Raw genomic sequence first — 27,995 nt, 5'->3', positions numbered from 1 at the left:
AGTTCACCCAACGGGTACTGCATACAATCTTGCCTAACACTGGTGGCAGGTGATGAGGATATATTGTAGAGTTGTTACACTAAGAATTTGCTTTGCTCTTGTTCAACTAAAAACCTCCACAAGGCTAAGCTCCACTAGAAAAGCAATTGTAACATGCCAAATACGGATAACTTCAGTCAGGAAGCCCAGATAATTTTGACAAGTAGAGCAAATGAAAGAAATGTGTAAAGTCAGGAATCTCCCTGTTAAAGGAAAGAAAAATGAATTAATTGCAAGATTGTTGAATCATCAATGTCTTTGGAGTAGGCCTGTCACACCTACTAACCAGGGAAATGAGGAAAATGATATTGGGGATGCTAATGCAGAGTCTAACTCTGATGTCTTAAGAGAGTCAAAAGAGGGAGAGTAGTCTCAGGAAGTGAGCCCTTCTTTACCTCATCAGGTCCTTTTGCCTCAACCTTTAGCCACTGGGACCCCACCGGGTCCCTCACTGAGTCCAGAATGTGTGTTCCTTGAGAAAATGAGACTTGAGATAGAATTCAAAAGATTACAAATCCAAGTTGAAACCAAAGGGAAATGGAAATGCAGCCTGCTCTTGAAATGCAGAATGTGCCTCTTGAAAATGTTTCTATTCAAGAGTCTTTTAGGTCTTCCAGTCCAAAGAGACCTTGCATTCCTAAAGAAGCACTGAGTATGTATGATGTGAAACTTGATATTTTGGATTGTTTGGGTGCTTTTAAAAATAACTATGGGATTCGGGGTTTCTCGGGGAATCAGTTGATTCCTTGGCTTTTGTCTAGGCTCCCCCAGGTTGCAACTGATCAGGGGAGTAACTTTGCTGAAAATGTTGGGGGGACATGAGATCTGAAGAAAAGGTGCTCCAGCAAAATGAATGGGGACAAAATGCTGTGCCATGAAAGTTGGGGGGGACAAACACCCCTGTCCCCCCCTAAAATTATGCCCATGACTGATGCTGTAACGGAGGTGGGGGAACATGGAAGATTGGAGTATGAAAATGTGAAGCTTGCTTTGGAGCTAGATTTGGGAAAACCCCTTCCCAGTACCTTAAGAGGTTTGGGACCCTCAAAAAGACTGATGGTACCCCTTGGGCTACTTGGGTGTGTGAATGTTTGACAAACTTAGGTGGTTGGGTTAAGGGTTACAGAGTGAACTCCTTTGAAGGAATGAGAAATCTATTTTTGTTGGAGTCTATTTTTGATGCTTGCTCTCCTGAGCTGAGACAGCACTTGGCTGACTCAAAAGCGATTGATCCCAAGAAGCTAGTAAAAGCTCCTGACTTGTGGGTTGCCAACAGGGCCACTCACAAGGATTCTGGTGCCACTCACAAAAAGGATGAGGGGAAGCAGCACAAGAAAGATGACAACGAGAATTCTAAAACCTCCCATCCAAAAGAGGGCCACAAACATAAGAAGGTTAAGCCATTTGGGAAACCAGGTCAGTCTAGTGAAACCTCTGGTGCCAAACCAGAGGGAGGTCAGCAGAAGCCCCATCTGTCAAAATATTTGGTAAATGATATGCTTGTGGGTCAACTAACCATGAAAAAGCAGATCCCAGATGCAAGGGTAAACTTTCAGGGGTCCAAACTGCCTCCTTAGCCTTCATCCCTGAGGAAGAAGTTCATATGGCAAGTGGAAACTTTCATCTTTTGGTTGAAGAACCCATTGGAGTCTCAGCCAGTGTTTCGTGTCCCTGGGTCTGTGGGAACAGCAGAATGTATATGTGTGTAACTCTATACTAGAAAAAACAAAATAATACAAGTACAGTGTACTTGTGAATGGCCAGGAAACCCCTGCTATTAGAGACACTGGGGCCAGCATCACAGTGGTGGATGAAACCTTTTGCAAACCTGAGGATGTTGCTAAGGCACCTGAATGCCCCACTAAGCTTGCTGGAGGCCCTATCCAGATGGTTCCAATACTACCAGCTCTCATTCACTGCAACAATATGACTGTAAGAATACCGTTCAGTGTACAGAGTGAGGTGCCTGGGAGAGTCCTGCTGGGGAATGACTTAAAGACGCTTGGAGTTGTATCAAGCACCCTCAGGCTTCCCAGTACAAGAAAACAAACCAGACTAAGAAGGCCAGAGAGCTCACTTTAAATGACTGTGGGTTGTTACAGAGGAACCTATAACACCAAGTCCACAGGAAGAGCAAACTTCTACTTTCAGGAAGAAAGAGAAAAAGGGGAAACCCAAGGTCTCAGGAAACAAGAAAAGTAGCACTCCTGTGCACAAAACCAGGACATCCCCGAGAGCACAGTCCACAGTCACACCTGTGACTCCTCCACCGGCTGAGGCTGAGTGTGAGGTTCAACCAGAGGATGGTGAAACAGCTACTGATGGCACAGAGCTGGAAGAAAACCTTCCACCTGTTAGAAATCTGGATCCTAAAGACAATCCTGAGCTGCAGACTTTACTTACAGACGCTGCCCCCTGTAAGGCACACTTCAGCAGAGGTCAAAGAGAGTGTCCTATTCTTCCCAGCTGGAAGGGCAAGAGCCAGGAAAGCACAGGTTGTATTGGGAGGATGGCCTTCTCTACAGTGAACCTATTGAGTCTACCCCACAGGACTAAAGAAGACTTGTAGTGCCTCGGGAGGTGAAACCCCAGTTTCTACAGTTAGCCAATGAGATTCCTGTAACTGGTCACTTAAGTTTTAAGATGACCAAGGAAAGGATTTCTCTGTATTTCTACTGGCCCAAGATGGGGTCTGATGTAGATACATTCTGTAGAAGCTGTCACACTTGTCAGACTTCTGGCAAGAGTGGAGCCAAGAATGTGGCACCTCTGGTGCCTCTCCCAGTGTTGGGAGTCCCTTGTGAGAGGGTAGGAATCGACATTGTTGGTCCCTTAGACCCTCCCACATCTTCAGACAACCAATTTATAATGGTTGTGGTAGACCATGCTATCAGGTATCCTGAAGCCATTCCTATGAGGACTGTTATTGCTCAGACAGTGACTAAGGCCCTCCTTGGTATTTTTACCAGGGTAGGCTTTCCTAAGGAGGTTATCTCAGACAGGGGGACCAATGTTATGTCCCACTACATGCAAGCCATGTGTAAAAACTGTGGAGTGACCTACAAGTTCTCAACAGCCTATGATCCCCAAACCAATGAATTGGTGGAGAGGTTTAATATAACTTTGAAGAGCATGATAGGTGCTTTAGAAGAACCCCTTAGAAGAAAGTGGTACCTTCTACTGCCATGACTTCTCTTTGCTTATATAGAAGTCCCTCAAGAAGGGGTTGGTTTCAGCCCCTTTGAGCTCCTCTATGGTCATCCGGTGAGAGGTCTTTTGGCGCTAATCAAGGAGGGGTTGGAAATTGCTCCATCCCACAAGCCAGTGAGAGTCCCTGACTATGGGCCGCATTACGACTTTGGAGGTAGCCATGGCGCTATTAGCGCCATGGCTGCCTCCAAAATTGTGTCCGGGTCCGGTCTGGTGGAGTGGGGACTTACCAGGACATTCCGCCCTAGGCGGACCCGGTAAGTCCCCATTCCAAATGCTATTCCCCATTCCCATTTGAGCCCCCATAGGGCTCAATGGGAAGGCACTAAGTACGCTAATTAAGGCCCGTAATTAGCGCCCTGGTCCCTTAGCAGGACCCGTAAAGGACGTGTGGTCTGACCACATGTCCCTTGCGATTCCCGCTAAGGGACCTCGGAATTGGGCGGTAAGGGATTACCGGCACCGGTCTCCTTACGGGTGCCCGGTATCCCTTACCGATTTCCTCATAATGACCCCCTTTGTGTTAGTTTTCCAAAGGAGAATGACACACATGATGTCAGAGGCTTCTGATAACTTGAAAGCAGGCCATGCTGTGGTTAAACATTGGCATGACCAGAAGACCAACATGGTTGAGTTTACTCAAGACCAGCTAGTTCTAGTTATGGTACCTACAAGGCAGATGGCCTTACAGGACAAATGGATTGGACCCTTCAAGGTTGTGGGAAAACTTGGAGAGGTCAATTATATGGTCGACTTAGGCATTCCTAAAGAGGCTCCCAGGGTCTTTCACACCAACCGCCTAAAGGCATATGTCTCTAGACCAGAACTGGGAGCTTTGTTTCTAGCCTCTGCTTAGGAGGAGGAGGAGAGTGAGCCCCTACCTGACCTCCTCAGGGGACAACCTTTAGATGGGAAGATAGAAGGAGTTGATCTCTCTTCTGATCTGACACTGGAACAGGAGGAGGAATGCAAAATTCCGTTAAATCAGTTTTCTCCTCTGTTTTCACTATCACCAGGCTTGACCCCTTGGTGTCAGCATGAGATTTTCACTGGTGACTGTCTACCTGTCAAAAGCAGGGGTTACAGGATGTCAGACCATGTAAGAACACACATAAAGGAAGAAGATGTTTGATCTTGGGGTAATAGAGCCATCCACCAGTCCATGGGCTACCAAAGGCAGGATCCAAGGAGTTGAGATTCTGTGCAGACTCTTAATGCAGTCACCACGACTGATGCCCATCCTTTACCTAGGACAGGTGAGCTGGTAGACAAGCTTGGTAAAGCCAAGTACCTCAGTACATTTGACCTAACCTCAGGCTATTGGCACATAGCTCTGACTGACCATGCAAAGGAGAAAACTGCATTTTCAACCCCAGGAGGCCTCTACCAGTTTAAGGTTATGCCTTTTGGACTAAATAATTCACCTGCTACATTCCAAAGGATGGTGAATCATGTTCTGAATGGGATGGAGGACGTTTGCATGGCATACTTGGATGACATTGCAGTGTTCAGCCCTACTTGGAAGGAACATCTTGACCACTTAGGATATGTATTGCAGGCTCTTGAGCAGGCCAATCTGACCATAAAGGCAAGAAAATGTCTAATTGGTCAGAGTAAAGTGGTCTGACTTGGACATGAGATAGGAGGAGGTGAAATAAGGCCATTGCCTAGCAAGGTACAAGACTTGGCCACGTCTACTATTCAAACCCAAGTGAGAGACTTTTTAGGTCACACAGGTTACTATAGGAACTACATTGAGAACTATGGGGCCATACCTTCTCCCTTGAATGTGATCTCCTCACCCAAATTCCCCAAGAAGGTCAGGTGTAATGAGGAGTGCACTAAGGCGTTTGAAGGACTTAAGAAAGCCCTTTGTCAAGCTCCAGTCTTAACAGCTCCTGATTACAACCATTCCCTTATTGTACAAACATATGCTTCCAATACAGGTTTAGGTGCAGTTCTCAGTGAGCTGGATGAGAAAGACAAGGAACATCCAATCTGCTTCATCAGTAGGAAACTGAAGGACCCTGAAACAAGGTGGGCACCCATAGAACGTGCATGTTTTGCCATTGTGTGGTCTTTGAAGAAGTTTAGACCATACTTGTATAGATCTACTTTTGTGATTCAAACAGACCACCAACCCTTGAGATGGTTAATGCAGATGAAGGGGGAAAATCCTAAATTGTTAAGATGGACAATCAGCCTACAGGGGTTTGATTTTACCATAGAACACAGGTCAGTGTGTAATCACCAAAATGTTGATTGTCTCTCCAGAAAGTATGACCAACTGGAGTGAGGTGATTCATCCAGGGGTGGATTAAATCCTCCTGTCCCATAGTCTGGGAGGGGAGAGGGGGGCATGTGTTAGGAAGAATTTTCAGAAATGTGCTAATTTCTCTCTACCTTAGGGAACGTAGCAATTTTGCTGGATTTTGAAGACTTTAATTTTTAACCTGTAGAGAGTGAGACTCTTTTTCCCAATTTCTCATGTATTTTAATGTGATTTTTAACTCTGTGTTTGCTTTTGGTTGTGGAGTCTGACCAACTCCAAAGGCATCATGTTTTAAATTGTGTCACGTCACAGAGCACCTTCAGTGCAGTGGCACAAGGAAGTCCTACAGATTTCCCCAGATTTAAATACCTTCTCTTTGATAAACGACTGTTTCCCAGAGCAGTGAAGTGAAATTGACTTTGTTTACACGTGTAACTTTCTAGACCCAGCACACACTATCTTACAGTAGGGTGCTGGAGGGGTTACTTAGTATCCCCCTTGTCTAGCTTTAACAATTTTATGTTACCCTTTCCTTGATTAATGGCTGCTGGCAGTGGTTTATGTTTAACTACGGTGGTGTGCATTTGCCGCGAGCTGCGTTCGCAGCTGCAGTAAAGCACCCAAGGGTGCCATTTTTGTCAAAATGTCCTGGTCTTCTTTTTTCACCATTTCTTTGTGAAAGGTCCTTCTTGAGATTTACTCTGCGCACCAAACCAGGTTTGGTCCCTTTGTTCGTTTTGCCTTTGGCAGGATTCATGAGTGAAGCCCACCTCTAACTCCAGGGTGTATGGCAGGGGCAAGAAGCTAGGGAGGTGCCCGAAACTCCCTGTGCTTAGTCTCCCAAGAGACAGGAATGCACTTTTAGGTGATTGGCAGGATGACTGTCTGGCAAGGACAACAACCCTGCTGGGTGACTGGAATGAATGGGAGAAACCTGCATAAAAGTCAATGCTTTTTGGCTTGGAAGGCAGAGTCGACCACTGAACTTGAAGAGGACTCCTGCTGCAACTCCTGGACCGTTGGTTCGCCCGGTGAAGCACTGCTGCTGTGCTGAAACTCCAAATATGTATCGATAGAGAAACCCCTGCAAGGACGACTTCTCCCTTTGAGTTGGTGGGACCAATCAACTCCAAAGTAAGCCACCTAGAAATCCTCTCGGAGCTGGATGAAATTCCAGTTGCAAACAGTGATATATTAATGTGCCCACTACCCTAAGTAATGAAGTCACCTGAGGGTGTAGGAAGTGTCTGTGGGCCATCCCAAAAGGGTACTTACTGATTTAGAAATATTAAGAGTGTGTATTTTTGAAGTGTATTTGAGTGTCACTATTATATTGCCCCCTTCCGAAGAAGGCTTACTCTAACTGACTGTTAAATAAATTAATAATTGTTTAATCAAGAAACCTCATGTGTACGAGTTTATTTGAATACTTGTCACTGTGAATTTCTGTGTAACTCCCCTACAGCTCACATTGACCCCTCTTGAGATAAGCCTGGCTGCTCAACATGCTACCAACCTGTGTAGTACAGACTTAAACCAAAGGTTGGGTTCCTATTGCCAGGAGGTCATGTTGTAGTGCACCCAAAGGGTACTGCATACAATCTTGCCTAACAGTTTCCTAGGGGCCCACTAGCCATGGCATTGGCCATGTCCAGTGGGCATGACCTATGGCTGTGGCCACTGTACATGATTCACCATAAGGCTTCTTTAGGACCCACTAGTCATGGCCTTTGGACATGGCAGTGGCCATTGCCTCTGGCCTTTGGTCACTGTACGTGCTGCACTAATATGTTCCGTTGGGCCCACTTGCCTTAGCGTTCGGCCTTGGCCACTTTACATGTTGCAACAATAGGTTTGTTTGGGACCACTAGGTGTAGCATTTATTTTCTTTCACTCTCTTCCGATTCCCGTCGGATTCCTCTGATATTCCCCCGATTATGGCTATGAACTACACATACAGTGGCAATGAACTACCCATGCCCGCAGTATTACCCCGGTATTCCCCTGATAATACAATGCTCGGAAAAACAAAAGCTCTTCCCTGCCCTTAAAGGCACTCACAAAGTGCCCCTCCTCTTTCCATGGCCCCCACTCCGCTCAGCAGCTTTTTTCCTCCCTGTTCCTCTCCCTTTACCCCCTTTCACGCTTTGGTTTGTATGATGCATTTTCTTTTCTGAGCACATCTTCCATTATAGCCGCGATAATCTCGTGAGATTCCCCTCGGTATTCCCCCAATAATGCTTCAATTTCACTTCCCCCTCCCCACCTCTAACCTGATGCAATTTCATACTTTTCATCCTCCCAATTACTTTGTGAGAACTTTTCTTTTTGCATTCCCCCAGTATTACCCTAGCAATTGCTCACTTTTTTGCTTTCTTAATAACTGTTTCATTTTTTAACGGATCTTTCTCAAAATGTCCAGTCTGGTGGGGGGTCTGTGACATGCTTTTTGTTTGGAAAATATCAGCCATGTTTGTCCCGCAAGTAGAAAGTTATAAGTAATAGAATTTTCGAATTTCTATGACTCAAGGCTATCACCTTAACTATGGGGCAGCTATAATAAGTTACTTTCCACCTCTTAAAAACGAGTGAAAATGTAAAGATACATCTACAATCATTGGCCCGGACAGTGTAAAAGGGCAGCCATATTGATGCAAGGCTCGCCACAACCCTCTTGTAACATGAATGCTGAGGTGGGAGGATGCAGAGAGGGGATGAATATGTGTGAGTCTTGCGCATGGAAGGGCTGGCGCTCATTCCTTTAATCTGCAGCCGGCCCCTCCTTCTCCATGGATGTTTTCATTGTAAATCAGGTTTCTTGCATGCATTGAGATACGGGCACATAATGTGAGGGGCATATTGGTCGTCACACTGTGCTCCTGCTTTTATAGTTAATTTCTCCCCTTGTAGCCATGGCAGTCTAAATATTGTCTCACTAATAATAATCATCAATCATGCGCCCTTTTGTTTTCTACTTCCCTACCTTTTTCCTATGATGTTTTTCCCACTTTTCCCTCAGTTGTTTTTAGTTTTTGCGCTTTTCCTTCGTTGTTTTTAAGCTATGCACATTTGAGTGAGGGTGACCGATGAGGTGGCTTTAGCGTCATATGGTATTCACATCGACTTCTTTCTTTGTACCTGGAGATTAAAGTACTGCTGTAGGTCTTCTGGGAACGTCAAAATGGAAACCACCTGAAACAGAGCAGACTGAACTCCAGGTTACAGACACCGTTCTCTCGGATGTGTCATCGATTAAGCAACTTGAGCGGGATTCCAGCCACTTCCCTTTGCGGCGCCTCTGGCATACTTCAAGTCAGATCTGATAAGCTTGTCGTAGGAAAAGTCACTTTTCTGCCTTTTTTAAAACATTGTCTGCCAATCTCCTATTAGGGCTTGTAGTTTATGAGGCTGCAGAGTTCTCGTATGGAATGCTTCTCCAGGGACCATCTGGCTTTATCGCTACTGCTGAGGTCAATGATTTAGTGGTCAGAGGAAGCAGTAAATTGCGAGATCCGTGGAGGCCATCCAGGCAGATGCTGAGAGAAAATTGTAAACATACTTAATACGCAGAAAAGTCCCACCAAGTTTCCAAAGGATGTGTCATTAGGATGGCATGTGAATATGCAGAGCATGAGTGGGCCGGACATTGTGGCTAAGTGTTGAAAAGAAGCATTTTTTAAAACTCTTACAGGCCAATTCATGGAATAATTAGCGCGGCGCAAGTGGCCAAAAACGTGCGAATCGCAGTGGAATAGCGAACATCGCAGTGCAAGTGCGAAAATCGCACGAAAAGCAGCGCACATCGATTCATGGAAGGCCGTGCGCGAGAAAACCATCGGATGTGCGATAAAAAAGTGCGCGGCGCACGTTGGCGCACAGGCCATCTAACTGCGTGCGCCAGGTCACAGCGAAAATCGCACAGGCCACAGCGAAAATCGCACATAGCGCGGCGCACGCAACAAAAGTAGGCGGAACACGGGGCGTAACACTCGGAATGGGGAACAACTTGCCAAAATGTGGGCGTCACGGAGGAAGTACAGGGTACAAGTGCGCGGAACGCCCACACGCTCGCCTACAACACGTATTCATGGAATAGAATAGGGCAAAAAAGCGCACGCTCAAACCAGCGCACAGGCACAAACACGACCGCCACAAGAAAGCAGGCGGTAGCGTCTCTGCGCCTGTAAGAAATGTGCGCCAAAAGGTGCACCAACAAATAGCACCTATATACAGCCATGATGAATGTCCTATACTGTGGCCCACCAGGACAAATGATGTGCAAAGGGGTACCCACAAACATGGACACCCGCTGACAAAAATATATGTGTGGGTGTATACTGGGGTGCGCGGGAAGTCTCACACGCGAATTGGCAGGGCATGTGAATTCCAGGGGTTTGCGGGAAGTTCCACACGCGATTTGTCAGGGTACGTGGATTTCAGGGGTGCGCGGGAAGTTCCACACATGATTTGTCAGGGTACGTGGATTGCAGGGGTGCGCGGGAAGTTCCACACGCGATTTGTCAGGGTACGTGGATTTCAGGGGTGCGCGGGAAGTTCCAAACGCGATTTGGCCGGGTACGTGGATTTCAGAGGTGCGCGGGAAGTTCCACACGCGATTTGTCAGGGTACGTGGATTGCAGGGGTGCGCGAGAAGTTCCACACGCGAATTGGCCGTGTACGTGGATTTCAGGGGTGCGCGGGAAGTTCCACACGCGATTTGGCCGGGTACGTGGATTTCAGGGGTGCGCGGGAAGTTCCACACGCGATTTGGCCGGGTACGTGGATTTCAGGGGTGCGCGGGAAGTTCCACACGCGATTTGTCAGGGTACGTGGATTTCAGGGGTGCGCGGGAAGTTCCACACGCGAATTGGCCGTGTACGTGGATTTCAGGGATGCACGGGAAGTTCCACACGCGATTTGGCCGGGTACGTGGATTTCAGGGGTGCGTGGGAAGTTCCACACGCGATTTGTCAGAGTACGTGGATTTCAGGGGTGCGCGGGAAGTTCCACACGTGATTTGGCCGTGTACGTGGATTTCAGGGGTGCGCGGGAAGTTCCACACGCGATTTGGCCGGGTACGTGGATTTCAGGGGTGCGTGGGAAGTTCCACACGCGATTTGTCAGGGTACGTGGATTTCAGGGGTGCGCGGGAAGTTCCACATGTGATTTTGCCGTGTACGTGGATTTCAGGGGTGCGCGGGAAGTTCCACAAGCGATTTGGCCGGGTACGTGGATCTCAGGGGTGCGCGGGAAGTTCCACACGCGATTTGTCAGGGTACGTGGGTTTCAGGGTGCGCGGGAAGTTCCACATGCGATTTGGCCGTGTACATGGATTTCAGGGGTGCGCGGGAAGTTCCACACGCGATTTGGCCGGGTACGTGGATTTCAGGGGTGCGCGGGAAGTTCCACACGCGATTTGGCCGGGTACGTGGATCTCAGGGGTGCGCGGGAAGTTCCACACGCGATTTGCCAGGGTACGTGGGTTTCAGGGTGCGCGGGAAGTTCCACATGCGATTTGGCCGTGTACGTGGATTTCAGGGGTGCGCGGGAAGTTCCACACGCGATTTGGCCGGGTACGTGGATTTCAGGGGTGCGCGGGAAGTTCCACATGCGATTTGGCCGTGTACGTGGATTTCAGGGGTGCGCTGGAAGTTCCACACGCGATTTGGCCGGGTACGTGGATTTCAGGGGTGCGCGGGAAGTTCCACACGCGATTTGTCAGGGTACGTGGATTTCAGGGGTGCGTGGGAAGTTCCACACGCGATTTGGCCGTGTACGTGGATTTCAGGGGTGCGCGGGAAGTTCCACACGCGATTTGGCTGGGTACGTGGATTTCAGGGGTGCGCGGGAAGTTCCACACGCGATTTGTCAGGGTACGTGGATTTCAGGGGTGCGCGGGAAGTTCCACACGCGATTTGGACGTGTACGTGGATTTCAGGGGTGCGCGGGAAGTTCCACACGCGATTTGGCCGGGTACGTGGATTTCAGGGGTGCGCGGGAAGTTCCACACGCGATTTGGCCGGGTACGTGGATTTCAGGGGTGCGCGGGAAGTTCCACACGCGATTTGGCTGGGCACGTGTATGACAGGGGTACGCAGGAAATTCTACACGCGATTTGGCTGTGTGCTCCCAGGTATTCCCTGTACACCCTCCACGGCCACCAGGGGCACCCTCCACCAGGCCCCCACCCATGTCTCCCACCACCCCCACCCCCCAGCCACCAGGGGCACCCTCCACCAGGCCCCCACCCATGTCTCCCACCACCCCCACCCCCCAGCAGTGCAGGGGCACCCTCCACCAGGCCCCCACCCATGTCTCCCACCACCCCCACCCCCCAGCCACCAGGGGCAGCCTCCACCAGGCCCCCACTCATGTCTCCCACCACCCCCATCCCCTAGCCACCAGGGGCACCCTCCACCAGGCCCCCACCCATATCTCCCACCACCCCCACCCCCCAGCCACCAGGGGCAGCCTCCAACAGGCCCCCACTCATGTCTCCCACCACCCCCACCCCCCAGCAGTGCAGGGGCAGCCTCCACCAGGCCCCCACTCATGTCTCCCACCACCCCCACCCCCCAGCAGTGCAGGGGCAGCCTCCACCAGGCCCCCACTCATGTCTCCCACCACCCCCACCCCCCAGCATCCAGGGGCACCCTCCACCAGGCCCCCACTCATGTCTCCCACCACCCCCACCCCCAGCCACCAGGGGCACCCTCCACCAGGCCCCCACTCATGTCTCCCACCACCCCCACCCCCCAGCCACCAGGGGCAGCCTCCACCAGGCCCCCACTCATGTCTACCACCACCCCCACCCCCCAGCAGTGCAGGGGCACCCTCCACCAGGCCCCCACCCATGTCTCCCACCACCCCCACCCCCCAGCCACCAGGGGCAGCCTCCACCAGGCCCCCACTCATGTCTCCCACCACCCCCACCCCCCAGCAGTGCAGGGGCACCCTCCACCAGGCCCCCACCCATGTCTCCCACCACCCCCCAGCCACCAGGGGCAGCCTCCACCAGGCCCCCACCCATGTCTCCCACCACCCCCACCCCCCAGCCACCAGGGGCAGCCTCCACCAGGCCCCCACTCATGTCTACCACCACCCCCACCCCCCAGCAGTGCAGGGGCACCCTCCACCAGGCCCCCACCCATGTCCCCTATCACCCCACCCCCCAGTAGTGCAGGGGCACCCTCCACCAGGCCCCCACCCATGTCTCCCACCACCCCCACCCCCGAGCCACCAGGGGCAGCCTCCACCAGTCCCCCACTCATGTCTACCACCACCCCCACCCCCCAGAAGTGCAGGGGCACCCTCCACCAGGCCCCCACCCATGTCTCCCACCACCCCCACCCCCCAGCCACCAGGGGCACCCTCCACCAGGCCCCCACTCATGTCTCCCACCACCCCCACCCCCCAGCAGTGCAGGGGCACCCTCCACCAGGCCCCCACCCATGTCTCCCACCACCCCCACCCGCCAGCCACCAGGGGCAGCCTCCACCAGGCCCCCACTCATGTCTACCACCACCCCCACCCCCCAGCAGTGCAGGGGCACCCTCCACCAGGCCCCCACCCATGTCTCCCACCACCCCCACCCCCCAGCCACCAGGGGCAGCCTCCACCAGGCCCACACCCATGTCTCCCACCACCCCCACCCCCCAGCCCCCAGGGGCACCCTCCACCAGGCCCTCACTCATGTCTCCCACCACCCCCACCCCCCAGCATCCAGGGGCACCCTTCACCAGGCCCCCACTCATGTCTCCCACCACCCCCACCCCCCGGCCACCAGGGGCAGCCTCCACCAGGCCCCCACTCATGTCTCCCACCACCCCCACCCCCCGCCACCAGGGGCACCCTCCACCAGGCCCCCACCCATGTCTCCCACCACCCCCACCCCCCAGCCACTAGGGGCAGCCTCCACCAGGCCCCCACCCATGTCTCCCACCACCCCCACCCCCCAGCCACCAGGGGCAGCCTCCACAAGGCCCCCACCCATGTCTCCCACCACCCCCATCCCCCAGCCACCAGGGGCAGCCTCCACCAGGCCCCCACTCATGTCTCCCACCACCCCCACCCCCCAGCAGTGCAGGGGCACCCTCCACCAGGCCCCCACCCATGTCTCCCACCACCCCCACCCCCCAGCCACCAGGGGCAGCCTCCACCAGGCCCCCACTCATGTCTCCCACCACCCCCCAGCCACCAGGGGCAGCCTCCACCAGGCCCCCACCCATGTCTCCCACCACCCCCACCCCCCAGCCACCAGGGGCACCCTCCACCAGGCCCCCACTCATGTCTCCCACCACCCCCACCCCCCAGCATCCAGGGGCACCCTCCACCAGGCCCCCACTCATGTCTACCACCACCCCACCCCCCAGAAGTGCAGGGGCACCCTCCACCAGGCCCCCACCCATGTGTCCCACCACCCCCACCCCCCAGCCACCAGGGGCAGCCTCCACAAGGCCCCCACCCATGTCTCCCACCACCCCCATCCCCCAGCCACCAGGGGCAGCCTCCACCAGGCCCCCACTCATGTCTCCCACCACCCCCACCCCCCAGCAGTGCAGGGGCACCCTCCACCAGGCCCCCACCCATGTCTCCCACCACCCCCACCCCCCAGCCACCAGGGGCAGCCTCCACCAGGCCCCCACTCATGTCTCCCACCACCCCCCAGCCACCAGGGGCAGCCTCCACCAGGCCCCCACCCATGTCTCCCACCACCCCCACCCCCCAGCCACCAGGGGCACCCTCCACCAGGCCCCCACTCATGTCTCCCACCACCCCCACCCCCCAGCATCCAGGGGCACCCTCCACCAGGCCCCCACTCATGTCTCCCACCACCCCCACCCCCCAGCCACCTGGGGCAGCCTCCACCAGGCCCCCACTCATGTCTCCCACCACCCCCACCCCGCGCCACCAGGGGCACCCTCCACCAGGCCCCCACCCATGTCTCCCACCACCCCCACCCTCCAGCCACTAGGGGCAGCCTCCACCAGGCCCCACCCATGTCTCCCACTACCCCCACCCCCCAGCCACCAGGGGCAGCCTCCACCAGGCCCCCACTCATGTCTCCCACCACCCCCACCCCCCAGCAGTGCAGAGGCACCCTCCACCAGGCCCCCACCCATGTCTCCCACCACCCCCACCCCCCAGCCACCAGGGGCAGCCTCCACCAGGCCCCCACTCATGTCTCCCACCACCCCCACCCACCAGCCACCAGGGGCAGCCTCCACCAGGCCCCCACCCATGTCTCCCACCACCCCCACCCCCCAGCCACCAGGGGCACCCTCCACCAGGCCCCCACTCATGTCTCCCACCACCCCCACCCCCCAGCATCCAGGGGCACCCTCCACCAGGCCCCCACTCATGTCTCCCACCACCCCCACCCCCCAGCCACCAGGGGCAGCCTCCACCAGGCCCCCACTCATGTCTCCCACCACCCCCACCCCCCCGCCACCAGGGGCACCCTCCACCAGGCCCCCACCCATGTCTCCCACCACCCCCACCCCCAGCCACCAGGGGCAGCCTCCACCAGGCCCCCACTCATGTCTCCCACCACCCCCACCCCCCAGCAGTGCAGGGGCACCCTCCACCAGGCCCCCACTCATGTCTCCCATCACCCCCAGCCACCAGGGGCACCCTCCACCAGGCCCACACCCATGTCCCCCTGCACCCAGGTCCTCACAATCACCAACCATGTGCGTAATGGTCAGCCTCCACAGCCAAAAGGCCCTACCAAGTAACCCATTCACCCACATGGAAATGGAAATTACATGTTACACCCCCAACGTACATAAAGCAAATGAACCCATGTCTGTCACACAGAATGGTTGCAAATGAATTGGAAAACACCCAACATGACATGCATGAAACCAATGAGATGATACCACACAGTGAAGTATGAAAACAAAATTGTATTAAAAAAATATGAATGCAAATGAAATGAAACAAACTACAATCTCAATGAAAAAAAGAAAAGGTGCATGTCCGTCCCAAAAAATTAAAAACACCAAATCCAAAAAAAATGTACTTCAAAGTCACATTAAAAATGAAATCAATCCGACAGAAAAAAAAAAATCCAAACACCATTGCTCCATGGAGAAGAAATAAAAAATTAAAAAATAAAACAATCCAATGAAGAACTATGTACAAAATATCCAAGGGTCCATGAGCCCAACTGAACAAAGGAAACCTACAAAAAACCCTAACAAAAATGCAACTATATACAAAAAGTGGAGCTGTGTCCGTCGACTCCAAATCATAAGAATAAACAAATGAAACCTAAAACTAAAGAACTATATACAAAGGTGGCGGGCAAGTCCAGCGGCTCACTCCGTAGTGTTCCGGGCCAGGGCATCATCAAACTCCTCGACTATGTCCCGGAGGCGGTCCTGTTCCATGGCCCCGAGGGTCCACAGGGACAACTCCATCTGCTCCTCCAACCCCCTGCGGATTGCCTCGAGGCACTCGGCCCGCCTCAGGGCCCTCCGCATGGAGTTCTCCGCCCTGACCATCGTGAGCCGCTCCTCTTCCGCCCGCCGCCGCTCCGCACCTATCTGCTGGCCCAACCGCAGCCACACGGAAGACACTTCCTGTCCTGGGTCCTCCTGCCCTCCGGCCGATGCCTGCCCCTCCGATGTTGATGGCCCCGAGCCATGATGCCTCCCACGTTGACTCTGCTGCTGCCTCCGACGCAACTGCCTCTGCCAGCACGACGGCATCCAGGCTGATGGAACCCACCGACGCCGTCCTGCACGTGCCCTGCCTGATGATTCTGGCACATCCTCCATCTGCTGGGGTACAGTTGCTGTGGTGTCCACCCCTGCTTGACCTCCGACTCCCGACTGTGGCAGGGATGGGATCCCCACCGAGCTGGCTGCATAGGTCAGGGCAGGTCCACAGGGGGCCCTGGTGGCATCTGGGCCGGAAGACGGCAAGGAGAACGACCGGCGTATAGCCTCCACAGAGGAGGAGAGGGCCGCCAGATTGGCCGACACATGCAGGAAACCCCCGAACATGGAAGATCCCAATTGGGCCACGTCGGCACGGTGCTCTTCGTGATGATGTGGGTGCTCCTCCCGGGAAGCACGCACGTCATCACGAATTGCACCAGCGCGCATCGCAACCCCAATCAGGACCTTCTCCATACGGACACGGGTCCCCTCGTCCGCAGGTGGAGGGGAGTCAGGTGACATGGACATCCCCTCTACCTGCGGACGGGCCTGGGACGGGGCATCCCTGCTGGTGCATGGTGGTGCACTCACAGGGTCAGGGATAGCGACATGCACAGGCCCCTCCACGGTGACCTGTGCTGCCTCCTGCCCCTGGCCCTGGACTGCACCACTTGCACCAGCAGGGATGCCCCCACCAGGCCCCATGTGTGCCCCTGTGGCGGCCTCCTCCTCCTCTGTGGAAACCACCAACCTGGATGGCTCCTCACCGTCTTCCACCATAGCAGGCCCCTGTGGGGGCTCACCCACCCCTTCTGCTGCAGCCGTGGGGGCATCCCCGCCGTCTTGCTCCACAGCGCCGTCTCCGCCCTCTTCTTCACTAGCCGCTGCGTAGAGGGAGACAAAGAACACAAGCATCAGGGTACTGTACAATGGTCCCCTAGACAGGAAGCAATAGCAGATGAGTACCACTGTCAAAGTACACTTCCATCATGTCCCTCCACAACACATGGGTCAGTCCAGGCAAAACACACACAGTAACAGACATTTCCATACATGTCCAATGGACTCTTGAAACATACAATGATATGGAACTCACATGCATCATGGGTCATGCCTATCACATGCATACACTTCACCTCAGTCACATCCATCTGGCCCCATACACCCCAAACACAGCGGATACAAGGGTAACTAGGCTGCATCAGTGAATCTGTGCATTGTCACACACATGTGTCATGCGTCCATGGCATGCACAAGTCACAGACACGCAGGTCAGGCACACAGACATTGCTACCATATAAGTACCTGGCATCAGCACCCATCCCTCACCCCCACCCATGTCCAGGAACAGAGACTGGCATGCTCTCATGTTTAAAATCTGCATAGGGCTCCCCATGTGGCTTTTAAACACATGCAACAACCATGTGGTGCACACATCACTGGTCGCACATGCATTACCATGATGTCCCAGCACACATACATGCATACATGGCCTATGTCACACATACAGGCAAGTATCAGAGAACCAGCACACCGCAACATGCCCTGTCTCACACAGCAATGCTTGGACACTTACCGCTCAACTCCAGACAGGTCTCCCTCTCAAGGGTCTGGGCATGGAGCGCTGGGCGTACGCGTTCCAGGACCCTCATCTGGATGGAACTCATGCGGCCCCGGCCCCCCTCCACGAGGCGCCGGGCCTTCACGAGGGTCCTGGACCTCAAGTCCTCCCAGCGCTTCTTGATCTTCTGGACGTCGCGGGTTGCCACCCCCTCCGCGTTGATGGCAACCACACAGTCGGCCCAGATCCTCTCCCGTCCTTCCTTGCTGGCGCGGGACGATCCAAAGAGGGCATCATACTGCCCCAGGACATGCTCCACCAGGACACCAACTTCGGTGGCAGTGACGCTGGTGCCCCTCTGCCCCTCTGGCCTGGGGTTGCCACTTTGCCAGATGTGGAAGTGCCCGACATGGCAACCCCAGAGGTAGGTGTGGGTGGGCAACTGGGTCCTGGGGCTGGGCTGTGGAGCGATGTAATCCCAGTCGGGAGTCTTCAGTTCCAGCAGGGGTGGACACAGCAACTGGACCCCTGCAGATGGCTGATGTGCAGGCACCAAATGGCAGGGCACGGTGGCAGCAGGCAGGCAGGCAGGCAGCAGCAGATGGCACGTGGGAGGCTGCTCGGGGCACTGGGGGGCAGTAATTCGGCCTTCTGGGCAGGAGCGTGGTCTTCCATGTGTTTTCGCGTGGCCAGGTTGATACGGAGTGATTTGGCACGTGAAAATCCTGCACGTCAGCGTGAAATTCGAGGAAAGGCCCTTAGCGTGTAAGCGCGTCAGCACGCATATGCGATTCTATTGGACCAAAGGCCCTCAGCGCGTAAGCGCGTCTGTGACGTGACCCGCACGGGTGTTTCCCACACAGCACGTGATGACGGAGCACACGTGGAAAGACTGCACGTCAGAGTGTCATCGCGTGTAATTGGACAGCACGTCAGAGTGTCATCGCATGTAATTGGACAAAAGTGCGCGTACACGCGATTGGCCTATGTACGTGTATTTCAGGGGTGCGCGGGCACTTACACACGCAAGTACGTCAGCGCACCTGTATCCCGGGGTGCGTGGGAATTTCCACACGCTATTGGACTGGGTACTGGATTTTAGGGGTGCGCGGGTCACATGCTCGCCTACAACACGCGCAACGCATAAATTTGCGCGCTAACAAAATAACAAGCTCAGACCCAGGATGAACATACCGTTCCTAGCAGCAGTGGGCGTGGGCTACCAAAGGAGGAGGAGGAGGATAGTCAGGGCCAGAATATTCACACCCAGAACCAGCCTTTTCGGGATGCCTGATGACCAGGTGTATGGGAGGTACAGGTTTCCACCACACATAATACTGGACCTGGTGAGTGAGTGGGAGGATGACCTCACATCACCCACCCTGTGCTCCCAAGCACTCAGCCCCCTGGAGAAGGTCCTCAATGTACTGCACTTCTTAGCCACTGGATCATTTCAGCGGACAAGTGCCATAGTGGGTGGGGTATCACAGGCCACCCAGTCACGCTGCCTACACCAGGTCTTGAACATCATCACTGCACGCCCATCAGTCCGCAGGCACATATACCTGCCCAGAACACCTGCAGAAAGGCATGCTGCCGCCCTGGATTTTTACGGTGTGGCACGATTCCCCAAAGTGCTAGGTGCCATCGACTGCACCCATGTGGCTCTACGTCCCCCCAGGGCATCAGAGCACATCTATAGGAACCGCAAGCACTGGCATTCCATCAACATGCAGGTAGCATGTAATGCCAAGGGAATCATCACCTCAGTATATGCCAACTATCCCGGGTCCACCCACGACAGCTTCATTTACCGAATGTCCACCCTAAGCCGGGACCTAGAAGCTGGGCGGCATAGCGATACATGGCTGTTTGGTGAGTATGGATGCCACTGCACATGCATGCATGTCAGATACTGAGCAAGGTCACAACCCCACCAATGATACCAATCACCACCTCCACAGGGGACAGTGCCTACCCTCTCAGCCCCCACATGATGACGCCAATTCGGAACCCCACCACGCCACCCCAGGTAAGATATTAACACAGCCCACATTACAACCCGGGGCATAGTGGAGCGCACATTCGGAGTGCTAAAGTCACGCTTTCGCTCCCTTGACCGTTCTGGCGGGCAGCTGTTGTACGCTCCCCCAGTAGTGTGCAGGATCATAGTGGCAGCATGTGTCCTGTACAATGTTGCAACACGCCGGGGCCTGGCCGTGGACATGGTGGTGGCCCCACATCCCCAACCACATGCACAGCCGCTGCGCATGGGAGGGGAAAGGGCACGGGGGGAGGCAGCCCGTACACAGCTAGTGGCTAATTACTTCACATAGAAATCACACCCCTGTGGAGTGCACACTGCCCTGGCACATTCCATCTGACAATCAATGATGACTCAACCTGACACTGATCCTGAATGTCTGGAGAATCAACCGTGAAAACCATATCAGCCTGAGATTGTTCACCTGGAAGTGTTACAATGTGTGCATCCCTACCCTCACAGACACCACCAATGCAGTTTTGTGAAGAAACACATTCAAGCAGCTAAAATGAATACCCACTTGCAAAATGCAACAAGAGCACAGTGCCATGTCAGCCAACCCATCCCCAGCACCGCCACACGACACACCGTGCCATGTCATGCTATTTGCAGGTAAACAAAGTAATCCCCACAACATGACACAAGTGTCACAATGTACAGTGTCCCTAATTGAAACTTGCAACACCTGAAATGCTCACAGTAATGCAGGACCAACAACAAACTTGAGCAGGTACTACCATTAACATGACATCACAAATGTAATAAATTAGTAGTCTCACCACCTGGAAATGCCTGCACCCCCACCACTTCCAACTGTGCAGTGTTGGCGCCATGTAGAGTTGTAGGTGCACTGCTGCCAACATGGAACCCATCTCCAAACTAGAGGGCCTTGTGTAGACATGAGGAAGGGACCTGCAAATTGGGAGGTAGACACAGATGATGAGTTACACATCAATGCAACATGCAGTGTACAACACAACAGCAATATGCACTAGGAATGTATACACAGTATTGACTAGACTACCCACACATGTAGTGGGAGTCCAATGTCACCATGTACGTCAATGTCACTTGGGCACACCCTTTGCAAGCCCATGGGAACAGGAAGCAGGAGGGGTGTGTGTGACTCAAACCCAAGCATCTGAACCAAATACATGACAAGCCTGCATGTGCCCAGCCACAATGCACCGTATGCCCACAGGAACCACGGAAGGCAACAAATTGTGCCAAAAAAATTGGGAAAAATAAAAATAAAAATAAAAATAAAAAAAAATAAAAAATGGCCATTGATGGGCCCGGGGGGGTTGGGGAGGCCACCCAGGAGGTCCGAGGACAGGGTGCACACCAAAACCCACCTGTGTGGATCCTGGGAAAAAAAACACCTCCATGGGCTCATGGCCCACACGGCTACCCTATTGTGGGAGTATCACTGCTGTCGCTATTATCACCCTGTGCAGCTGCATCCGGAGGTGGTTGCACTATGGGAGGCAGCCCACGCAAGGCCCTAGTCTGCTCCTCCATGGCTGCAAGCATGCGGGTGTGGTAGGTCTCGTTCTGGAGGATGAGTGTGCGGAGGTCCCCATGCAACAACTCACGGGATGCCCGGACCTCCGCCCTCATTGCCTGCATCTCAGCTGAGAGCGTACGGGTGAGACGCTCCAGCTGCTGTTCTGTCTTTTGGTGTGTTGAAGCCTCAAGCTCAACAAGAGTCGTCCTGAGGTGAAGGAGCTCCTGCCTCAGAGCTTCCCTGTGGCCCTGGGACTCTATGGAGATGGCCTCCTGCAGAGTCGCCAGTGCCGCCCGCCTGTCCCTGTTGGATGCCAACATGTCCTCCCTGTGTGACTGGCAGATGGAGTCGGTTGCCTGCTGTAGTCGCTCCATCAGCCTTTCAGGGGGGACAATGGAAGTGGCCACCCTATCCATGGCCTGAGCCATCATCTCGGATGATGCTGCCTGTTGGGTTGCCATACCTAAATGGATTGCTCCCATGCGGTATTGCCAGGTGGCGTACGGCCACCACGTCGGCGGGCACCACACCTGTCTGGGGCAAGGCGAAGTGCGCCTTGCTGTGCCGGCACTGCCTGAGGCTGCAGGACTGCATTCCCCCTCTGATCTGCTGGCCCAGGAACAGGATCAGATGTCGCGGAGTGTGACCCTGCATCCGTAACCACCAAAGGCGTAGCTGCCAACACTGACATCCCCATTGAGGGTTCTGACCCTGGTGCAGGTGGGTGGGACAGAACAGAATCCCTCCCTGGAACACTCACCTGCGACGGCACGTAGGTCTCATCATCCAAATCAACACCTGAGTACAGCTCGGGGGAGGTGCAGCCAGAGACACCCCTTGAGAGCACGACCTGCAGCACTTGTGGGTTCTCACCCACCACCACACCACGTCCCTCACTGGTGGTTGGTCGGCCCTCGGACCCCTCCTGGGTCTGCACCATCTCCACAACCCCAGCAGTATCAGGTGCGTCTTCCCCTGCAAAGACATAAAAACAAAGAAATGGAAACAGGCATTAGCACCATGGCACACAATGAGGGCTGAGAAGCAAGAGAACCAGTACTTGATTGACACATGTCCCACATGACTAAAACCCTCCCATGCATGCACCCTCACTGCATATGAAGGGCAGGCAGATGGCACACACTGATGACACCAAGATGGAAGATGAACACATTTTCTGCATGCTGCCTGGCAGTGGCATCACACATTGGCCTGTGATTGCCAGGTGAAACACACATGCCATCACACAGATGGCATGTACCATTGCTATTGAGTGAAGATGGAGAGGAGGGCAGCACCTATTCATTCAGTCCAGTTTCCGCATGTAATAGCTTTTCTAATTCAAACAGGTCAGATTTTTCACCTGGAGCTGCCAGTCCAAAATGGTCCAATTGCACAGGGACATGTGTGAACAAATGATATTCAGGTAACAAAGTCACTCCACTTTACCATAGCCATGTCAGACATGTGACTGGAGGACTGTGAAATGCCTAGTAAAAGTGGTGGAATGCATACAATCTGCCTGAATGAACAGAGAAAAATAAGCAACAATGTTGTGGCAAGGTGACACTTCAAGGGCAACTGGCGTGCTGTTGGGCTAGATGTCTACTGTTGGCAGAAGGGATACTGCTATGGCCAAATGCAGCTGCGCAGGATGTATTGCATGAAGCACATGGCTGACCCATACGAATCAGGCGCACACACTCTCACCTGGCACACAAACAGAAGCCCTCACACACACACCATGCACATGGATGACACACACATGCATGTGCACTCACCGGACAATGCCTCGTAATCAGGCAGATCTCCCACGCCTTGGATCTGTTCCTCCCTGACGTAGGTCCCAGCGACTGACTCATGTGGAGTGAGTTCCATGTCTACTACTGGAGACCCACCTCCAGTCACTAGAGTTGCGGCATGACTTGAGGCCAGCTTACTCTTTGCCCTGCGCTTTAGGTCATTCCAGCGCTTATAGCAATCATTGGCTGTGCGCCTCACGATTCCAAGGGCACTTACGATGTCCGCAACGGTCTGCCAGTGTGCCTGGCGTTGTGCAGGTGTGGTCTTGGATCCTGCAACAATGACCATCTCGTTATCATGTCCGGACACATACTCGACAAGTGCATTCAGTTCGTCATCCGTGAAGCTGGGCTTCCTCGACGGGCCGGACTGTGTAGCCGTGTCTGGGGCATCAGCCTGTGCCGGACGAGCACTCTTCCTCTTCCGGTTGGAAGGTGGTGGTGATCCTGAGTGTCCTGCGCCGCTCTGGACACTAGGGGCAGGAGCCCTGGTGGACTCTGTATCAGGAGTGTGGGATTGCACACTCAGCATGGGAGTTGGTGCAGGCATTTGCTCAAGTGTAATGGTGTCAGGGGGAATGTCAGCAGGATGGACTAGGACCGACACTGTCCTGGCTGGGTGTGTGAGAGCTGGGGTGGATGGAGCCGCAGCTGCCCCTGCAGCCTCTCCGCCCTGCCTACTTGGGGCAGCAGATGACCTTGCTGCCCCAGATGCACGTGGCATGATGACATCAACGTGCACCAGCGCACGTGTCATAGGCCTGCTGACCTGGAAGTCAGCCATGGAGTCAGCCAGGTCTGGTGCCACAATGGGCTGGTCCAACAAGGGCTGAGCATGGATGGTGTCAGCCACATCAGCCTCAACTGGAGGGGGGGGGATTATGGGTGCCCTTGACTGGTCCTCCACACATGGGGGGACAGGCTCACCCTGCAAGTAACGACCACGTCCCCTACCGGATCCACCACGGCCACCACTTGTGGCTCTTCCACCTTTGCCACCCTTACGGAATCCTCGCCTCCCAGCCATGGCACTGATGTTAATGTGCGTATGGGAGTGGCTGCAAACTATTGTCCTGGGCAATTGGGGGTCAAAGGGGTTGGGTACCAGATGGTAATTGTACCCTAGTGCTCTAGCAATACTGAATGTAACCCCTGGGGAAAGATGACGGGTCACGCTACGCACAGGAGCCCCAAAAAAGGGAGATGACGTGCACGCAACCCCTCCTAGACCACGTGTGCAGAAAGAAAAACCTGCACTACGCTGTGGCACCCAGTAACACAAGAATGAACGTATGCGTGTCACACGCAGCCTAGAATGACCTCTGAAGGGGTAGGCTACACACGGGGCAAGCACAGATGTTAGATACGTGCGTGACTCACCGTCTGCCAGGTAAAAGAGCGTGAAAAAGGAGCGCGTTTGGTTGGCAACACCCCCGCCAAAAGAAGATTTGTACGCTGTCTGAGGAGACAGGACAACAGTAGAAGGGAACACTGTTTGAGGGAACAGGCCCAGGTAAACCAGTAAAAGAGGAAAAAGAGAAAAAGCTGTCAGAGGTAACAGGGAGTACGAACTTGAAACGCCGTGAAGTAAATCGCGTGTGAAACGACAAGAAGTACAGAATTCACCCACTCGCTCTCCACGAAAAGCACGTAAAAGGAAATGGTGTTCTACACGTACCTTTTATGCAGGACCACACGTCCAGCGTCACTTACGCGGCGTGTACGCGCTAGGGCCATTTCCACCAATTACACGCTTTGTCAATTCTGCGTGTAGGGCCATTTCCACCAATTACACGCTTTGTCACTTCTGCGTGCAGGTCCATTTTCACCAATTACACGCTTTGTCACTTCTGCGTGTAGGGCCATTTCCACCAATTACACGCTTTGTCACTTCTGCGTGTAGGTCCCTTTTCACCAATTACACGCTTTGTCACTGCCGCGTGTACGCGCTAGGCCCATTCCTACCAATTACACGCTTTGACACTCGGACGTGTCTTTCATTTTTTTCACACGCAACATTTTCAAACGTGTGCCCAATTCAACGTGCACGTGACTTCATAGACGCGCATACGCTGGCGATGCGTTTATGCGCTAAGGGCCTTTCCTCGAATTACATGCAGACGTGTTGGATTTTCACGTGCCAAATCACTCCGTATCAAGCTGGCCACGCGTTCACACACGGAAGACCACGCTCCTGCCCAGAAGGCCAAATTACTGCCCCCCAGAGCCCTGAGCACGCTCCCACCTGCCATCTGCTGCTGCCTGACTGCCTGCTGTCCACATGCCCTGCCATTTGCTGCCTGCACATCAGCCAGGGGTGCTGTTGCTGTGACCACCCCTGCTGGAACCGAAGACTCCCGACTGATTTTCCATCGCCCCACAGCCCAGCCCCAGGACCCAGTTGCCCACCCACTCCTGCCTCTGGGGTTGCCATGTCGGGCACTGCAACATCTGGCACCAGTGGCAACCCCCGGCCAAGGAGGCAGAGGGGCACCAGCTTCACTGCCACCGAAGTTGGTGTCCTGGTGGAGCATGTCCTGGGGCAGTATGATGCTCTCTTCGGAAGGTTGCGCGCCGACAAGGAAGGACGGACTCGGATCTGGATGGACATTGTGACTGCCATCAACGCGGAGGAGGTGGCAGTCCGCGACTACGAACGTGTCAGGAAGCGCTGGGAGGACTTCAGGTCCAGGACCCTTAACAAGGCCCGGCGCCTCCTGAAGGCAGCGGATGCTAAGGGGTGCCGGGGCCACTTGTCGGAAGATCAGATGAGGGTCCTGGAACGCATATCCCCAGCGCTCCACATCCAGGTCCTTGAGAAGCAGACCCGTCTGGAGTCGAGCGGTAAGTGTACATGCATACTGATTGTAAACTGTGCGTGTGGTGGTGTGCCAGGAGTGTGCAGGTTGAACATGTATTTTTATGTGGCCAAGTAGGGGGGGTGTACAGGGCCGTGAGGGTGACACATGCGAGGGGTCTCATGTGTGACACATGGATGGTGCTTGTGTGTGTGGGCTTGCATGGCACAGGATGTGGAGGAATGATTGTCAGGTGTGACATGGATGTCGATCAAAACACTGCGACAGTTGGCGGAGGTGTACACATGCATGCAAGTTTGGTGTTGTGTGTGCATGTGTAGTGTACTTCCTATGTTGCATGTGATGTGTGGATGACCTTTGGCTGCTCATGCTGTTGTATGTGAATGGATGGTGCTGGCTGTTGCATTATGGCTGTGGTATGGCTCATGTGTGCAAGTTGAAATGACATGTGTGTTGGGGATTGTGATGCCATGTCTGAGGTTTACCAATGCCACTCATGTATAACTGTCATGTGTGTATGAGTCCATTTTACAGTGCCCTGATGCCTGTGTTTTCTTTCTCCCTGTCTGCAGCGTCAACTGATGAAGAGGGCGGAGAAGGTGCTGTGGAGCACAGCGGCAGGGGTCGCACCACCAGCCGGAGACGCAAGGCCCGGATCCCCTCCCAGGTTGTGATCTTGTCGGGGAGTGAGGAGTCCGGTGCCGCGTCCCAGGCCGCAGCTGCCGAGGGGAGGTCCAAGAGGCAGAGGTTGGAGTTGGACTCCTCGGCAGCAGAAGGGGCAGCTGGGACCCCACAGGGCCCAACGGGGGAAGATGGCACGGAGTCATCCAGGTTGGTGGGGGGTTTGGTGGAGGAGGAGGCCGTGCAAGCGACAGTGGCGGGGTCTGGAGGTGGGGATTCCACTGGTGCTAGTGGTGCAGTGCAGGATCAGGGACAGGAGGCAGTACAGGCCGCCACGGAGGTGCCTGTGTGCAATCCTGTCCCTGCTCCTGTCACTGCATCATCTTGCACCAGCGGGGATGCCTACCTCCAGACCCGTTCTCAGGGAGAGGATTGGCTTACGACACCTGGCCTTCCACTCCCTGCGGATGTGGCTATCCTGCACCAGGTTGTGCCTGTCCAGGGTGGGGTGGCGTTGCGTCAACGGGCCATGCGAGCTGACCTGCAGTCTTTTCATGATGAGTCTGCACGTCTTCTCGTATGGCTCGTTGACCGCGTTGACCCACTGGGACAGCTCACCAGGGCTGGATTCCTCCGTTTCCTGGACCTTGTTCCGACCCCCTTCTCCACAGAACCCCCTATGCCCCAGTCGTCCTCCATGCCATCTTCCCACCCATGTGTCACCTGGGTGCCCTGTGGAGCTGCCTCCGACCGTGCGGCCAGGCTGGTGGACAACAGATCCCTGCCACAGTCGGGAGTCGGACGTCCAGCAGGGGTGGCCACGTCAACGACTGCACCCCAGCTGGAGGAGGATGTGCAGGCACCATCGGACAGGGCACATGGACAGCAGCAGCTGCAGCAGCAGGAGGCTGTAGGTGGGAGCCACGATAGCTCGGGGCCTTCAACATCGGAGGGGCAGGCATCGGCCGGAGGGCAGGAGGACCCTGGACGGGAAGTGTCTTCCGTGTGGCAGCGGTTGGGCCACGCCATAGATGCGGAGCGGCGGCAGGCAGAAGAGGCGCGGCTCACGATGGTCAGGGCGGAGAACTCCATGCGTAGGGCCCTGAGGCGGGCCGAGTGCCTCGAGGCAATCCGCAGGGAGTTGGAGGTGAACATGTCGGCGTTCCTGCGGACCCTCGGGGCCATGGAACAGGACCGCCTCCGGGACATAGACGAGGAGTTCGATGATGCCCTGGCCCGGAACACCACTAAGTGAGCCGCTGGACTGGCCCACCGCCATTGTATATAGTTATTTAGTGATAGGTTTCCTTTGCAGTTTATTTTTCTTTGGAGTCGACGGACACTGCTCCACCTTTTGTATATAGTTCCATTTTAGATAGGTTTTTTGGTAGGTTTCATTTCTTCTCTTGGGATGATGGACCCTGAATACTTTGTACATAGTTGGACTTTGGAT

Source organism: Ambystoma mexicanum, chromosome 5q, assembly GCF_040938575.1.
Source record: "Ambystoma mexicanum isolate Mex_15411 chromosome 5q, UKY_AmexF1_1, whole genome shotgun sequence".
Lineage (NCBI taxonomy): Eukaryota > Metazoa > Chordata > Amphibia > Caudata > Ambystomatidae > Ambystoma > Ambystoma mexicanum.
Note: the sequence above shows the minus strand (reverse complement) of the source record.